A 16,745-nucleotide genomic window follows, 5' to 3' on the forward strand; every position below is an offset into this window, starting at 1 on the left:
TGGTGTTCCTTAAAAATCTTGTGTCTCAAAGCGAGAGGCACAAACAACCTCCCAGGAGGACAAAGATCAGGAGCCTCTGACTGGGCTGCCTGCACCTCTGCCTCCAATTCAGGAAAAAGAGCAGAGACCACCACACCTTCAGCCAAAATGGGACCCGGGTCTTCAAAATTCCCACCTCCCGGAAAACAACGTGACAAGGCATCTGCCTTCACATTCTTAACCCCAGGGCGGAACGTGACAACAAAATTAAACCTTGAAAAGAACAAAGACCATCTGGCCTGTCTCGGGTTCAGACGCTTGGCTGACTCCAAGTAGGCGAGATTTTTATGGTCAGTAAACACGGTAATAGGGTGTCTGGCTCCCTCTAGCCAATGGCGCCATTCCTCAAAAGCCAACTTGATGGCCAACAATTCCCTATCTCCCACATCATGATTTCTCTCTGCGGAGGAGAGTTTCTTCGAGAAAAAGGCACATGGTTGCCATTTGGCAGGAGAGGAACCCTGAGACAAGACCGCACCCACCCCTACCTCAGAAGCATCAACCTCAACTATGAAGGGTAACGAAATATCAGGTTGTACCAGGATGGGAGCGGAAGCAAAACTCTCCTTGATATTAGAAAAGGCCTTACACGCCTCTACCGACCAGGAAGAAAAATCTACCCCCTTTCTGGTCATATCAGTGAGTGGTTTAACAACAGAGGAATAATTCAAAATAAATTTCCTGTAATAATTGGCAAAGCCCAAAAAACGCATCAGCGCCTTCAGATTCTCAGGAAGCTCCCACTCAAGCACAGCGCGGACCTTCTCGGGGTCCATGCGAAAACCAGAAGCGGAGAGAAGAAACCCCAGAAATTGAATTTCTGGAACCGCAAACACACATTTTTCCAGTTTCGCGTATAATTTATTCTCCCGCAGGATGAGCAAGACCTGACGTAAGTGTTCCTTATGAGTCTTGAAATCAGGAGAAAAAAATCAAAATGTCATCCAAATACACTAATACAACTTTTCCCATTAAATGATAAAAAATGCTGTTCACGAAATGCTGAAAAACGGCTGGGGCATTCATCAAACCAAAAGGCATAACCAAATTCTCAAAATGGGTATTGAAAGCCGTCTTCCATTCGTCTCCTTCTCTGACCCTGACCAGGTTGTATGCCCCTCTTAGGTCTAATTTGGAAAAGACTTTAGCCCCAACAACCTGGTTAAACAGGTCCGGGATCAGAGGAAGCGGATAAGGGTCACGAATAGTGATACTGTTCAGCTCCCTGAAATCCAGACAAGGTCTTAAAGAACCATCTTTTTTCTTAACAAAGAAAAAAACAGCGGCAACAGGTGACTTCGAGGGTCGTATGTGTCCTTTTCTCAGACTCTCAGAGATATAAGCACGCATAGCGACCCTCTCAGGTTGGGAAAGATTGTATAAACGAGATTTAGGCAGTTTGGCGCCTGGGATGAGATTAATAGGGCAATCGTACTCCCTGTGCGGGGGCAAATCCTGAACTCCACTCTCAGAGAAGACATCCGAAAATTCAGAGAGGAAAGGTGGTACAGTCTTAGTAGAAACCTCAGAAACAGATGTCATGAGGCAATTCTCTCTGCAAAAGTCACTCCAACCATTTATTTGCCTCGCTTGCCAATCAATGGTGGGATTATGTTTAGTGAGCCAGGGTAGCCCCAACACTAGAGGAGTAGGCAAACCGCTAAGGACAAAACATGACACATCCTCAACATGAGCATCACTCACAATTAAACGAATATTGTGAACTATGCCCTTTAATGATTTCTGAGAAAGTGGAGCGGAATCAATAGCAAAAACAGGAATATCATTTCCCAAAGTGCATACCTGGAAACCATGAGTTATTGCAAATTGATTATCAATGAGATTGACAGCTGCTCCACTATCCACAAAAATCTCACAAAAAATGCTCTTGCTCTCTAGCGCCACCCTAGCAGGCAGGACAAAACGGGAACTACAAGCAAACGGAAAACCTTAAATTTCCGCCTCAACCCTGCCAATAGTAACAGACAGAACATTTTTAAAAGATTTTTTCCTTTTTGTTTCTTTATTACTCCCAGAAGACTGCCTGAATCTCCTAGAGGGACAAACATTTGCCAAATGATTTATACCTCCACAACAAAAACAAACCCTCCCATGCGGGCTGAATCTTCTATTGTCAGAGGCAATCAACCCCAGCTGCATGGGCTCCTGCTCAGAAGGGGCTGACAGCGACTGAGACCCCTGCGCACAGAAAGAGACCGCTGCACTGTCCCGGGACTGAGTATGACAGGAAGGAGAGATCTCTCCTCTCTCTCTAAGACGCCTGTCAATACGAACGGCCTGAGACATAGCAGAATCCAAAGAGGTAGGTCTCTCATGAAAGGCAAATGCATCTTTCAATCCCTCTGAAAGACCATGGCAAAATTGACTTCGGAGTGCAGCATCATTCCAACCAGTATCAGCTGCCCATCTCCGAAATTCTGAGCAGTATATCTCTGCGGATTGTTTACCCTGGCATAACAGACGTAGTCTAGGCTCAGCCAGAGCAATACGATCCGGATCATCATATATCTGACCCAGGGCTAAAAAGAATTCATCCACTGAACGGAGGGGCCATGCCCCCTCCGGCAGCGAAAAGGCCCAGGATTGAGCGTTACCCCTGAGCAGAGATATAATGATCCCCACCCTCCGTTCTTCATCACCAGAGGAATGGGGAAGAAGGCGAAAATGGAGTTTGCAAGCCTCTCTAAAACGCACAAAATACTCACTACCCCCGGAGAACGTATCCGGGAGCGAGATCTTAGGCTCAGAACAAACTCCATAAACGCAAGCTGAACCGGTCACTTGAAACTGAGAAAAAGTCTTACGGAGATCAGCTACCTCCAATGAAAGACCCTGGAAGCGCTCAGCCAAAAGTGAAACCGGATCCATGCTTGAGACGGTTTTGGCGGCTTATAATGTCACGGATGGTGTACAGGAAACAAGACAATGCAATACAATTAATGACTCACTGGATCCACAACTAAGGAACAAAAGGGAGACCCCTACATGAGACCTGCCACTCTCCCTAATTGCTCAGCCTATGCGAACACCCCAAAGGTGGATGGGCGCATATCCACGTACCTCGGCTATCTAATACCTGAAGACCCTACAATATTGAGGGGACACGACCACCGGCTCCCTACACAAGACACGGAGGGAGTCAGGGTCACCTGAAAATCCAGCAGACAGAAAATCACAAATAAAGGAACAGCACTTATCTTGCAGAGGACTGAGGAATAGAAACAGCATGCACACACACTCCAGGAAGTTGTATAAGCCGCAACCTAATGCATCATGGGGAGGAACTTAAAGGGAAGCAATCAGTCCAACTGCATGACAGCTGAGATAGACTAACAAGATGAGGAACTTAACCAAAACAAAGAAACTCAAGGAGGAGGATCTGGAAAGCTCCTGTCAGAGCTTCTCAGCTGTCTAGTTGTGACATTGACATGGACAAGTTTATCCCTTGCTCAGGTGTAGTAACCATTTATCGTGGGTGGGCTGTACTGCTGTTTCTATATTGTGGGTGGGCTGCTGGACTAACAAGGGCACTGACCGGCAGAAGGTCAGATACCCTGTTAATCTGTTTGGAAAAGGGGAGAAATGTGGCGAAACCAACCTCGCCACTCGGTGGTGGAGAAGCCTGGTTGCCAGCCTCTTGCCCCAGGATTATGGGCCCTCTCATCAGTAGTGTTGAGCGCGAATATTCGAATATCGAATTTTTTTAGCGAATATCGGCACTTCGATAATTTGAGAATATTTCGAATATAGTGCTATAAATTCGATATTTCGAACGTTTTTTTTTTTATTGTTATATTTTGTTCTTTCCCACTTCCCAAAAGTAGTTCTAACCTGTCCTTTGGATTCCTGGCTTCCAGGCTGCTCCAGTCAGTGCCCGTTGCCGCTTCTGATGACTTCCGTGCTCATGGAGCGTCCCCATCACCATGGGAACGTCTCCATACTAGAATGTACTGTCGGATTTGAGAATTACGTTGAAATCGCAATTCGATTAATTCAAGTTATAATAATCGAATTTTGATTTCAACTTAGCACTGCTATATTCCATATTCGGTAATTCTAGCCTAATATGGAAAATAGCAGTTCTAAGTTGAAATCGAAATTCGACTATTATAACTTGAATTAATCGAATTGCTATTTCAACTTGGACCTGGTTTACTATGGTTAGCTTGGTAGAATTAGCGAATATGACAAATGTATTCGTCATATTCCTCAAAACGAAGATAACAAAGTATTCTCCATCTTCGTTTTAGCTCCATATTCGTCAACTTCGCTAATTCTAGCAATCAAATAGGAAAGTTGACTATAGAGACAGCTAAGTTTAATTCGCTATGCGATTATATTACTTTGCTTTTAAAAAAAATAAATTGAATAGTTAAATGCTTGATTATTATAATGATTCTATTTATAAAAAATAAAAAAAGCAAATTAATATAATCGCATAGTGAATTAAACACAGCTGTCTCTATAGTCAACCTTCCTATTTGATTGCTAGAATTAGCGAAGTTGACAAATAGGTAGCTAAAACGAAGATGTAGAATACTTCGTTATCTTCGTTTTGAGAAATATGACGAATACATTCGTCATATTCGCTAATTCTACAGGGTGGGCCATTTATATGGATACATCTTAATAAAATAGGAATGGTTGGTGATATTAACTTCCTGTTTGTGGCACATTACTATATGTGAGGGGGGAAACTTTTCAAGATGGGTGGTGACCATGGCGGCCATTTTGAAGTCGGCCATTTTGACTCCAACTTTTGTTTTCTCATTGTTTACAGCCATTGACATGTCGCCGAGGTTAACACGTGAGGAGCGGATAGAAATTGTGTTGATGTCTGGTGAACGCAGTAACCGGGTCATTGCAGCAGATTTCAATGCAAGACACCCTACGAGACCACCCATCTCCCATGCTACAGTTAGCAAACTGCTTGCTAAGTTTCATGAAACTGGTTCAGTGTTGGATTTGCCAAAATGTGGACGCATGAAATCTGTCTCTAATGAAGAAACATCAGTGGCTGTCCTAGCTTCATTCAACAAGAGCCCACAGCGTAGCACTCGCCGCATGTCACTGGAGAGCGGCATTAGTCGAACATCCCTTCGGCGGATATTAGCTACTCACAAATGGCACCCTTACAAACTCCAGCTACTGCAGAATCTCAACGAGGATGACCCAGATCGGTGCACTGAATTTGCAGAATGGGCAAAACAAAAATTGGAACAGGACCCTCAGTTTACACAGAAGATTTTGTTCAGTGATGAGGCAAACTTTTATGTGAATGGTGAAGTTAACAAACAAAACCACCGCTATTGGTCTGACACTAACCCACATTGGATAGATCCCTCCAAGACTGTTGGAACAAAAAAATTGATGGTATGGTGTGGTATATGGGGTACAAAGATGATGGGGCCATTCTTCATCAATGGAAACCTCAAGGCCACTGGATATGAGAAATTGCTACATGATGATGTGTTTTCCTCTTTATGCACTGAAGCTGGCACGTTCCCTGAGTTTTTCCAGCAAGATGGTGCACCACCACATTATGGGTGTCAGGTCCGAGCATTCCTAGATGAACAGTTTCCTGGAAAATGGATTGGTCGTCGTGGGCCAGTTGAATGGCCCCCAAGGTCTCCCGATCTGACCCCCTTAGACTTTTATCTTTGGGGTCATCTGAAGGCAATTGTCTATGCTATGAAGATACGAGATGTGCAGCACCTGAAACTACGGATACTGGAAGCATGTGCTAGCATTTCTCCTGCGGTGTTGCTATCAGTGTGTGAAGAGTGGGAGAAGAGGGTTGCATTGACAATCCAACACAATGGGCAGCACATTGAACACATTTTATAAGTGATCAGAAACTTGTAAATAACTCATGAAAGAATAAAGTTACATTAAAACCAAGCACACCATTGTTTTTCTTGTGAAATTCCCAATAAGTTTGATGTTTCACATGATCCTCTTCATATTGAAAAAACAAAAGTTGGATTCAAAATGGCCAACTTCAAAATGGCCACCATGGTCACCACCCATCTTGAAAAGTTTCCCCCCTCACATATACTAATGTGCCACAAACAGGAAGTTAATATCACCAACCATTCCCATTTTATTAAGGTGTATCCATATAAATGGCCCACCCTGTAGATATCAAACCAATAGGAAAGTATCCTTAAAGGGAGTCTGTCACCACATTTGAGCCTATTAGACAGATCCAATAGCGTTAATAGTGCCACCCAGAAGTTTAAAACGGTACCTTTGTTGCATATACCGGAGTCTTGTTTGAGCCAAAAATGAACTTTGTAGGTTCTGTAACTGCGCCCTCTCAAGTGCCAAGGGCGGCGTCTCAATCTTCCGAGCCCAAGACCGGACCTCCCCAACGGCTCATAACCCCGCCCTCCTTGTGCCTCTGCCCGCCCGTTTACACTCCTCCTCTCTCCTTTTCCACTGCGCCGCAGGAGAGAGGAGGAGTGTAAACGGGCGGGCAGAGGCACACGGAGGGCGGGGTTATGAGCCGTTGGGGAGGTCCGGTCTTGGGCTCGGAAGATTGAGACGCCGCCCTGGGCACTTAAGAGGGCGCATTTACAGAACCTACAAAGTTCATTTTTGGCTCAAACAAGACTCCGGTATATGCAACAAAGGTACCGTTTTAAACTTCTGGGTGGCACTATTAACGCTATTGGATCTGTCTAATAGGCTCAAATGTGGTGACAGACTCCCTTTAAGTTAAAATCGCAATACGCGATTATTTAAATCGCATAATAATTGCGATAACTAGAATAATGACGAATATTCGATTTTGACGAATATGAAACGGATATTCTATCGAATATTCGCGAATTTCGTCGAAATCGAATATGGCACCTGCCGCTCATCACTACTCATCAGCCCATGCTAAACTTAAACCCCATGGCGATTTGACTGTGTTTGTGGCATCTGAGCGCTGTTTGGATATATTGAGCGCTCAGATCCAAGCCATCTGGGGATATGTTAAATGTCTATGTTTACTGTAATGGTTGTGACATTGTATATTTGAGTAGTGATGTCTGTCCTATTGTCTCCACATGTGTATTGGCGATTTCCCTTTTGTCCTGAGAGCTAATTGAATTACTCCTCGGTTGTCTCCAGGACAGAAGACATTGTGTATTCTCCTGCCTGTGATAATTACATCAACCCATTGTGTAAGGTAATTGTATCACAGGCAGAGGGGAGGATTTTGTGTGGGAGTGTTTTACTGTATTGTACGTGTTTATTGGTTGTTTTTACAAAACCCTGTGGGTGGTACTAGTGTGTAACAATGTTATATAAGAACAATTAAACACACAGCTCTGGTTGTCCACTGCTTGACCCTCAACACGAAGCCTCGTCTCGTTCTTGGGGGGATTCACTGTATGCTGTTGGAGACTGATTGCCAGGAGTGTAAGCCGCTTGGGTGCGTTTCCTATTCGTCTGCTAGCAGCTATTCGTGAGGTTCCGTTTGGAAGTTTGGAGTACTCCCTTGTATGCTGTTACACTTACCTGCGCTTGCTCACAGAACCCTGGCACTGTGCTGCTGAGTCCCGACACATGCGTGTGCCGGGATTTCACTACCGCATAGGCTACTGAAGCCTATGGTGGTGATCAGCGGCGGGGCAGGGAACTATGCGCTCCGCTCCCTGCCCCGCCGCAGTATGTGGGTGTCAGCGCTTCATCAATGAGCGCTTCCATCTGTATTGATGGAAGCGCTCATTGCTCCTGGGCCTGCTATCACCTGGGGCGGACCGCGCCCCCCCCCCCCCCCCCCCCCCACATTATGCCATTTGCCGTATGCCATTAATATTTTAATATTTTCGCACACGGCGATGCCCATGATGTTTATATATTTTTTGGGCTAAGTATTTTTCTTTTTAGCAAAAGGGGGTGATTTGAATTTTTTATTTTTTTTTAAGTCACCTTGGGTGACAATAACTTGCAATCATTAGATTGCCCATTGTGTTTGAACACTTCATTTGAAATATAACAATACAATGCTGCCACGTAATGGCCTGTATTGGTACACTGTTCCCGGAGCGTAAGCGCACGACTTTTGCTTCCAGACTGAAGAGTAAATCTGAAGAGTAAAATGTATGTGATTAGCCTTATGGCCATGTGCTGCGGGTCTCTGCTATTTTTAGGGACCGGACTTCCTCTGTACATATACGACAGAGGTCCTTAACAGGTTATGGTCCCTTTACACTGGCCAATTTTGCAGGTGTTTGTCGCGTAGGAACCGTTCCATCCTGGCAAGCGCCTGCACGTCCAATTAACGCTCATTAGCAATTATCTGGCAGAGTTTTGTCCTGTGTAAAGGGCCCTTTAGTTATCTTCTAATTTTTCTTAAATCTTCATTTTCGCTTATCTTGGTATGACTAACCTCTCAATGATTTTATATTGATGTACTGTACATGCATTGGCGGATTGGGGGGGGGGGGCAACGGGGCAATTGCCCCCCCCCCCCAAGAATGTAGTGAGAGGCAGGGGCAGACTTAACATTCCAGGCCCGGATGCGGTGGCAGCGGCAGGGAGAGATAAGCGCTTACATTGTGGAAACGCTCATCTCCATATTCATCTGTATCGCCGTCCTCAGGACAGCTATACAGATGAATGGTGCGGAGGAGCAGGGGAGAGGCGTCTCCCTTGCCCGCTCCCTCTGATAGGCTACAGGCACTAGGCCTGCAGCCTATCAGAGGCCGGTGCAGAGCGGGACACAAGCCTGAAGAGGCCTGCATCGCATCGCAGTGTCATGGAGGTAAGTATAAGTGTTTATTGTTTTAATTATTTTTAGCACAGTATGGCCAGAAGGGGGGTGGGGCCCTATATACTGGCACATTATGGGGGAAGCACTATGGAGAAGGGGGGGAAGGAGCACTATGGGGGCATCTAATGGGGGCCCTATATACTGGCACATTATGGGGGGAGCACTATGGGGGCACCTAATGGGGGCCCTATATACTGGCAAATTATGGGGGGCACTATAGAGAAGCAGGGAAAAGAGCACTATGGGGCATTATATAGGGACATTTAATATTAGCACCCATTTTGGTGCCACTATGGGGAAGGGGGGAGAGAAGAATTATGGGGGCATCTATGTGGGGCAGTCTATAGGGGTATTTTGTACTGCCACATTATAAAGGGCACTATGGGGACGAGGAGGAGCACTATGTGGGGCATCTTCTGGGGGCACTATATAGAATGGGGAGGAGCACTATGGGGGCATCTTCTGGGGGGCACTATATAGGACGGGGAGGAGCACTATGGGGGCATCTTCTGGGAGCACTATATAGGAGTATATTTCTACCAATTCAGTATACTGGTGCAAATTATAGGGGCACTATGGGCACCTTAGCTCAACTGGGGGCACTAAGTGTTTTTTTGTAGTGGCACACAGTACGGGTCATTGGATCACATGAGGGCACTCTGGAGACATTGACTCTACTGGGAGCACTAAGAGGAGCGTGTGTTTTTTTTACTGCCACAAAACAGTAATTTTTGTACTGGTGCACATTATAAGGGGGCTTTATTACAACTGGGGAACTATGGGAGCATTATTACTTCTGGGACACAATTACTGATGGGGCACTGTAGGAGCACTATTACTACTAAGTGCACTCTGGCACAGAATTATTACTATTGTTGGGATTTTTGGGAGCACTATTACTGTGGGGGCGCCCTGGCACAGTATCAGCTTAGAACAGTTATTTTTGGGGGACATTATGGTTACACTATTTGTGTCAGGGGCACTATTTGCTGGGTGCAGTTATTTTTTAGGCCATTGTGTTCCAATAATTATTGAAGGGGGCGCTATTTGTGCGTAACTAGTATTTTCAGGTGGTTTATCTGCTTCTACAGTATAGTTTTGGGGGGCACAGCGTCTCAGTATTGGGGGTGCATAATGGGGTGTTGAGAAGGTGGGAGGAAAAGTAGGAAACTAAGATGTCTGTCTGTCAAACTTTGCAGAGATGAGAGATGGCTGAAAGAAATCATCATGGTGGTCTGGTCTGAATGGAGAAGATGAAGAAAGAGAACATCTACATCAAAGGAGACGTCACTGGATGTAAGAGGTATGGGTACGATATATGGGAGGGGCTGTGTGTGGGTGTGGCTTGAGGGTGGGCGGGTACACAGGGGCCCCATAATCTCCTATTGCCCGGGAAAGTGCCCCTCCCGAGACCAGGCTCTGGATCCGCCACTGTCTACATAATGGTAATGGACTAATCAGATCTTTAAAAAAAATACAAGAAAATACGTATATTATAACTACATAAGAATACAAAGCTTTTTGTATTTAATTTACTTTATTTTACAGAACTTTCAACTCCCTTTGTAATTGCAGACTTTAGGAAATATTTAGTGAACTAAACAGTAGAATGTGTATGAAGGTGATCTCAGTAATACGCTGCTAGAAACAATCTGAAAAGTACAGCAGGACTGTGCTGAGAGTGTCATACAGTTTTTTGTAATTTCCATAACAAACCATGCATGTTTTCTTTTAATGTGGTTACTAATACCACAAAGTGCTGCAACAGAAAGAAAAATACTTGTAAAAACCATATATGAGTAAGTTTAAGAGCTTTGATATTTAACTGTTAAAATGTATAACTGTATCGACATTCATAATGCGATTATTGATACAAAACAAGTTAAACTTCTGATCTTGGTACTCTAAAATTGCATTTAAAATATACTGAATGAAGGTATAGGGGGTGATTTATCAAACTGGTGTAAAGTAGAACTGGCTTAGTTGCCCATAGCAACCAATCAGATTCCACCTTTGTTATGGGCAAATAAGCCAGTTCTACCTTACAACATGTCTGTGAAGGTTCTCATTTATCCAGGTCATGGTATATCTGTAAAGAATAAATCAAGGCAACAGATGTTGATTCAGTTACATATTTATTCCGAGGTAATTCTTGTACAGTCACTCAGAATTGAGAAAGCTCGTTGGAAGAACGAGTGAAACGTTTTCAAGAAATCTACAGTAAATCCAGTTGCCTTGATTTATTCTTTACAGATATACCTTACAACAGTTTGATAAATGTCCCCCATAATGTCTGACAGTACTGCCTAAATCAAGCTGTATTTCTGGCAAAAACAAACATTTACTGACCAGGGTTTTCATTAGCATGCATAACCATACATAGATACCCAATGCAAAGCAGTCATTCTATGTTAAGCATATGTTAATTATCACAAGATTACCCAATTGAGATTATGTAGACAAAGATTACATTATCTCATTTTCTATCAATTCAGCATTTGAAAAATCGAACTGTTCTAGGTTGTTAGGATGTTTTTTGAGGACCGATTGGAAAAGATTTTTAGATGATCTTCTGGCTCTGATCTTTGGCAATGAATTGCTCCTCTGACTTTTGTTCACCTGATGGCTGTTTCTAGTTTTGATAACTGGTATGGAGCTTCTTCTTGACAAAATTAGTTTTCGAGAATCGGGTTTCTGAATAGAAGTTCCAGTTGATGTTTCCTCTGTATTAGATGGACATTCCTCAGCATGCCTAATGTTCTCAGCCTTATGAATGAGTTGCATATAATCATTTTTTCCTGCAATCTCTGAAATCAAAGAATTCTGAAGGCTGTGAAATAGCCCTGTTGGTTTGATTCCTACAGATGTTTTTATCTGAAAGAAAAAAGATTCATTTCTTGCAATATGTGGCCTTTCCCCAAGAGTTAAAAACCCATAACAAGTATAGATCTTTGCGAGATGTGGTAGGGACATTGCTGCCCTGTAGACAGGATCTGGAAGATCATTGAAACTGACTGAGGGCAACCCATGTTTTTTTTTGCAAACAGGATCTGAGCACATTCTTCTAGATGTCTGGTTCAAAAATCTGTCATCTTGGCTGTGCCACCTGATGAGACCTCCATGCAAAGGACTTCTTGGCTAGAAAGATTCGATTGCTGTCAAGAATAGAAAGAGAAGGAATAGTAAACTGTGGGATATTCTCTGGTGTGATCACAGGATTAAAAAGATGTCTTGCAGATTTCTTCTTTTGCAAAGTACCAGCAAACTTCTCCTTTGACATTGTGGATTTCTAATTCTGTGGCACAAGTATTTCAGATATTTATAAGCCTTTTGAGACAGAGCACATACGTGGAAAAACATCATTGCACCAATGTCAGATTTATCTTTCCTACACATTATTGATGTTAAATTCAAGTGCTGTTGTTTCAGTCATAGGAAGTACGCTCTTTAGCAGCTGAGATCTGTCATATCTTATATTTTCAAGTCGAAAGCTTTTGGATAAGCAAACAGTCAATACTAAGGATTGATCGCAGACCAAATGCATTCTATTTCTGAGTCATGTCCTAACAATGAATAATTAAGAGACTGCATCAGAAACATATTGCCAAAAAGAATGTCGCTCAAAGAATGTGCTTTATGCAAGTAGCATTTTATTTTTATTACTCATGTTTATTTTTGTTACCAACTTTGATCTCAAAATGAACATTATCAATAGGGAAAAAAGACAGTGGCATTGTGTGTCATAGTATAAAAAAAAAAAACATCGTAAAATGAAAAAAATAACACCTAGAAAAAGTTAAGATAAAAAAGCCTATTTTACAATAAGGCAATACTCGAAGGTGTTATATCTAGTGTTTAAAGTTTCAAGATCCTAACTTTAGATACATATTCTCGACAGACATTTTTTGCCTGCCATTACTGTGGTTGTTTTTGATGACTGCTGAAAATGTACCTATTTGTTTTTGGCTTGATGATCTGAGGCAAGTGGGATCTAGATCAGAATGAGCTGTTGGAGTTATACTTAAATAGTCAGGTGCATTAACCATATTGACTGAAATATGTGCACTTTAAAGGGTTAACTTGCACTGTGATTTATGTTGTTGTATGTACTTATACTGATTTATATTGTTAATCTTCATTTTGCATGTTTATTATAGTATATCCTGTTTGTGACGCCAAATTGCAGTGGTCAGGTTTCGGGTGGCCCCACCGCTATGCTATGTCCCCGGACACCACAGAGGTGTCAACATGTGTTGCTGCTCTCCGGAAAGGATGGTAAGACGTGGTGTATTCCAAAGGAAAATAAATCCATAGAGTCTGCAGATAAGGACCGGTATTTAGTAGGTGAGACTATGCCAGACGAAATAACAGTAACTAGAAGGAGATGCTGAGAAGGGGATACTTTGTCACAGACCCTGTGTCACCAGTCCTTTCAGCAGGGAGCCAGCCAGACAACTGAGTCACAGACCCTGAGCCACGAGCCCTTTGGTCAGGGTACCAGCCTTATGAGAGAGAGAAAGGGAAGGCTAACTCAGGCAACTTCCTCAGCACTAAACCTTCTTCTGCCAGGGAGGAGAGATGGAGAAGCCAGCTTAGTTCCTTGTCTGTATTGTTTTGCACTTGAGTTCCTCAGTAAAGAAGCACACTGGTTTACTTCAGACCCTGAACACTCTGGGTTTACTATGCCTTTAGGAGAGCAGCATCACGTGGTTACACCTCAACAATGTCCGGGGGACCAAGCATAGTGTTTTAGCCACTCGAAAAATATAGAAAGGGCAAGGGATACAATTAGCATAATAAAAAAAAAATCTGACCACTGACACAGTATTGATGAATGTGCGTGAATTTGTAATTTGCAGTCTCACTTTCAAGCAATTAGCATAATGCAATGATTGTTACAATGTGTTAAAGCAAGTGCTACAAATGATGCAATATTTCCAGTCTACTCATAATAGAAGATGCATTGTGGTCATTTCCATTAACTATATCATACAGTCAAATTAATTTTAAAATGAATTACTGTTAAAGGGGTTGTCTGGGCTTTTACTATTGATGACCTATCCTCAGGATTAGGGTCGGGCGCGAATATTCGAATAGCGAATATTAATTGCAAATAGTGGGAGATAGTCAGTGTAGGTTAGATAGTGATATAGTTCTGCTGTCCATGCATACATGCTACATACGTAGTGCTGTATGTATGTATATATGTATGCATGCTTGCTACATACATACATAGTGCTGTGATGTCACAAGTTCACAACAGTACTTAGTGCACCAATCACTAATAAGTAGTCAGACCTGTTAAAATGTGAAGTTGCGAATATTTTGGCGCAATATGTGCATCATTAGCGCCGATTTTGAAATCGCAAGTAGTTTAAGGCTGACATGTCAGCCTGCAGTTGTGGGAGGGGCGCAGGCTCGCATAAAAGGAGGCACGCCCTCTCCACATTTGCGTGCATTTCCGGTGCTGTTCCCGGCCTTAGCGTCACGCCCCCTGCTGCTGCACTGCTCGTCAGGTAAGTAGTCTCCACGGCTCCCCCCGATGCTCGCCTGTCCATCCGGCTGTCAGGGTAAGTTACCTCGGTCTCGTTCCCCCCCTCCGCGTGCTCCTCCACCACTGCCCGGTGTTCCCTCACCCACCTTCTACTCCCGGCTATGCGGCCAGTGCTGTCTCCGCTTCCGGCGCCGGCAGAGGAGGTCACGTGGGACGCCAAGCAGGTTTGCGGCGCAGCATCTCGGTTGCCGCGGCAACGGAGTCGGCGTCCCGGCCTGTGTCGCGTGACAAGCTGCCCCTGGCGGCTCCTACCTCGTTCCGGTTCTCCCCCTTTTCCGACCCTGTCAAGGGGAGGGGGTCCGTCCGGAGCCGGTGCCAGGGGGGGCGGGGGTGCCGCACCTTCACCGCAGGGGAACCATCTGGCCTGGTGTGGATGGCCACCTCTAGCTCACGTTCAACACTAGTGTTCACACACATATTAAAGTATTAACCTTCAACTAGGGATCCATGCATTCTTACAGAGGTCATGTAAAAGCCCCACTCATGGTTCAAACAGATAGGTGCTGGCATTTTAGTCCTTCTCAATCCAGTCACATCCAAAGCCTATTCTTCTCTCCACACAGTTAAAACAGCAGCATCGAAATCTCATAAAAAAATAAAAAAATAAAATTTTGGTGGATCCCTAGGTCACGGTTGGGACGCATTGGCGCGTTCGGGTCTGCATATTCTCCCCCTCACGTTACCAATTATTTTGCAGACCCCGGGTGCTGCGCCACTCTAGCTGCGCTCGTCAGCCAGGTTGCTCTCATTTGTCCCGTTTGAGCCGACCATCGCTTTTCCACTTCACTACATCCACGGACATTTCCAGTAACTGCTTCATTTTCTTACCACACATTCGCCGTCTCTCAGTCCACGCTGCAATGCAACTTATTCCTTTTTGTCACCCGCGTCAGGGTCACTTCGTAGTCACCGGGTTGTCTCCAGTCACGTCTCAGGTTACTTCTTGTTCATGTCACCATGTTTGCTTCACTGTCATGTCTGTCAATGACATGCTGTTGCTGTTACGTGTCAGGCCTATGTATCAATTGGCGGTTATGGCCAGGCTTACGCCTCTTGCATCCCACGGCCTGTTCTGTCCAGGCGTCCGCTCCTTCTTCAATCATTGGCCTGTCACGTTTCAGACTCACGTATTATTGCCATTTGCCACCTGTTGCGCTCCAGGCTTACGTTCACATCTCACCATGTCGGGTGCCTGCCACGGTTCAGGCTCACGTTTTTTCAGTGTATCATCGGTTGCCTGTCACGTTCAAGCGCATGTTCAATCTGTCATCTATTGCCAATGTATCATCTGTTGCCTGTTACGCTTCAGGCTTACGTTTTATTTTTATTATCTGTTGCCTGTTACGTTTCAGGCTTACGTTTTCAATTTATCATATGTTGCCTGTTACGCTTCAGGCTTACGTGTTATTTTCATTATCTGTTGCCTGTTACGTTTCAGGCTTACGTTTTTAATTTATCATATGTTGCCTGTTACGCTTCAGGCTTACGTTTTCATTGATCATCTGCTGCCAGTCACGCTTCGGGCTTACGTACATGTCACGCCGTGTCTGCCACCGACTGCGCATTGATGTACGTTTCCTGTTTCTGTTGCCTCTTACGTTTAGGGTGCACGCATATTTCCAACATCGAAGAAGCCCTGTCGGTACCGGAAACACCCGCATCCGATCGGCCCAGCTCCTCATCTTTAAGGAGTTGGACAATTCCGAAGTTGATTGCGGAGCTTAACCGGAGAGGGATCCAATACCCTGCCTCCGCCCATAAAGCAGAGCTGTATAGACTACTGATGGCTGAACCAGCAGCCCCGGACTTGGAGCAAGTCTCCATGTCCACCCTTCAGGTGTCCCTGACACAGCTACATGCTATGATGAACTCCATCGCCTCCTCGGTTTCGGACGTCCAGACCAGACTCCTGGCTGTCGAGTCCTACCAAGGGCTGCCACCTGACCGGTCCACTCTAGCCTTGCCTGTATCCTCCACCCCAGGGCCCGTTCCCCCAGGTACGCTCCCGAGATTGCTCCCTCACATTTCATTCTCTGCCACATCAAAAAAGACATTTTAGAAGGGAAGGATGTTAATCTAGCATCCATCCTGATAGCCACCAATGACACGGTAGACAGCAAAACCATAGCTTGCGGCGACGTGTCCATTGTTCTCAAGGCCAGGGATCCCCGCCTAAACAAAAAGCTTACAATCAAGGAATTCGTCCTCGCGTTCAGTCTATTTAGTGACGTCATCTGCTCGGTTCATCCCGGGAGGCGGGAGGAGTTGGACACGTACCTGTATAGAGTCACGAACTTGGGCCACAAGTACGGCGGCCAGGCTTTCTATGACTACCATCGCTCCTTTTCAGCCAAAGCCGCC

The 16,745-nt window shown here is 44.6% G+C and overlaps 1 pseudogene; it reads right to left on the bottom strand.

The window, feature by feature from the left end:
* Positions 1 to 15,919, bottom strand: part of LOC120990948 — a 103,296-nt pseudogene extending 87,377 nt beyond the window's left edge.
* Between the last annotated feature and the right edge of the window lie 826 nt (positions 15,920 to 16,745).

Source organism: Bufo bufo, chromosome 2 (assembly GCF_905171765.1).
Source record: "Bufo bufo chromosome 2, aBufBuf1.1, whole genome shotgun sequence".
NCBI classification, from domain to species: Eukaryota; Metazoa; Chordata; class Amphibia; order Anura; family Bufonidae; genus Bufo; species Bufo bufo.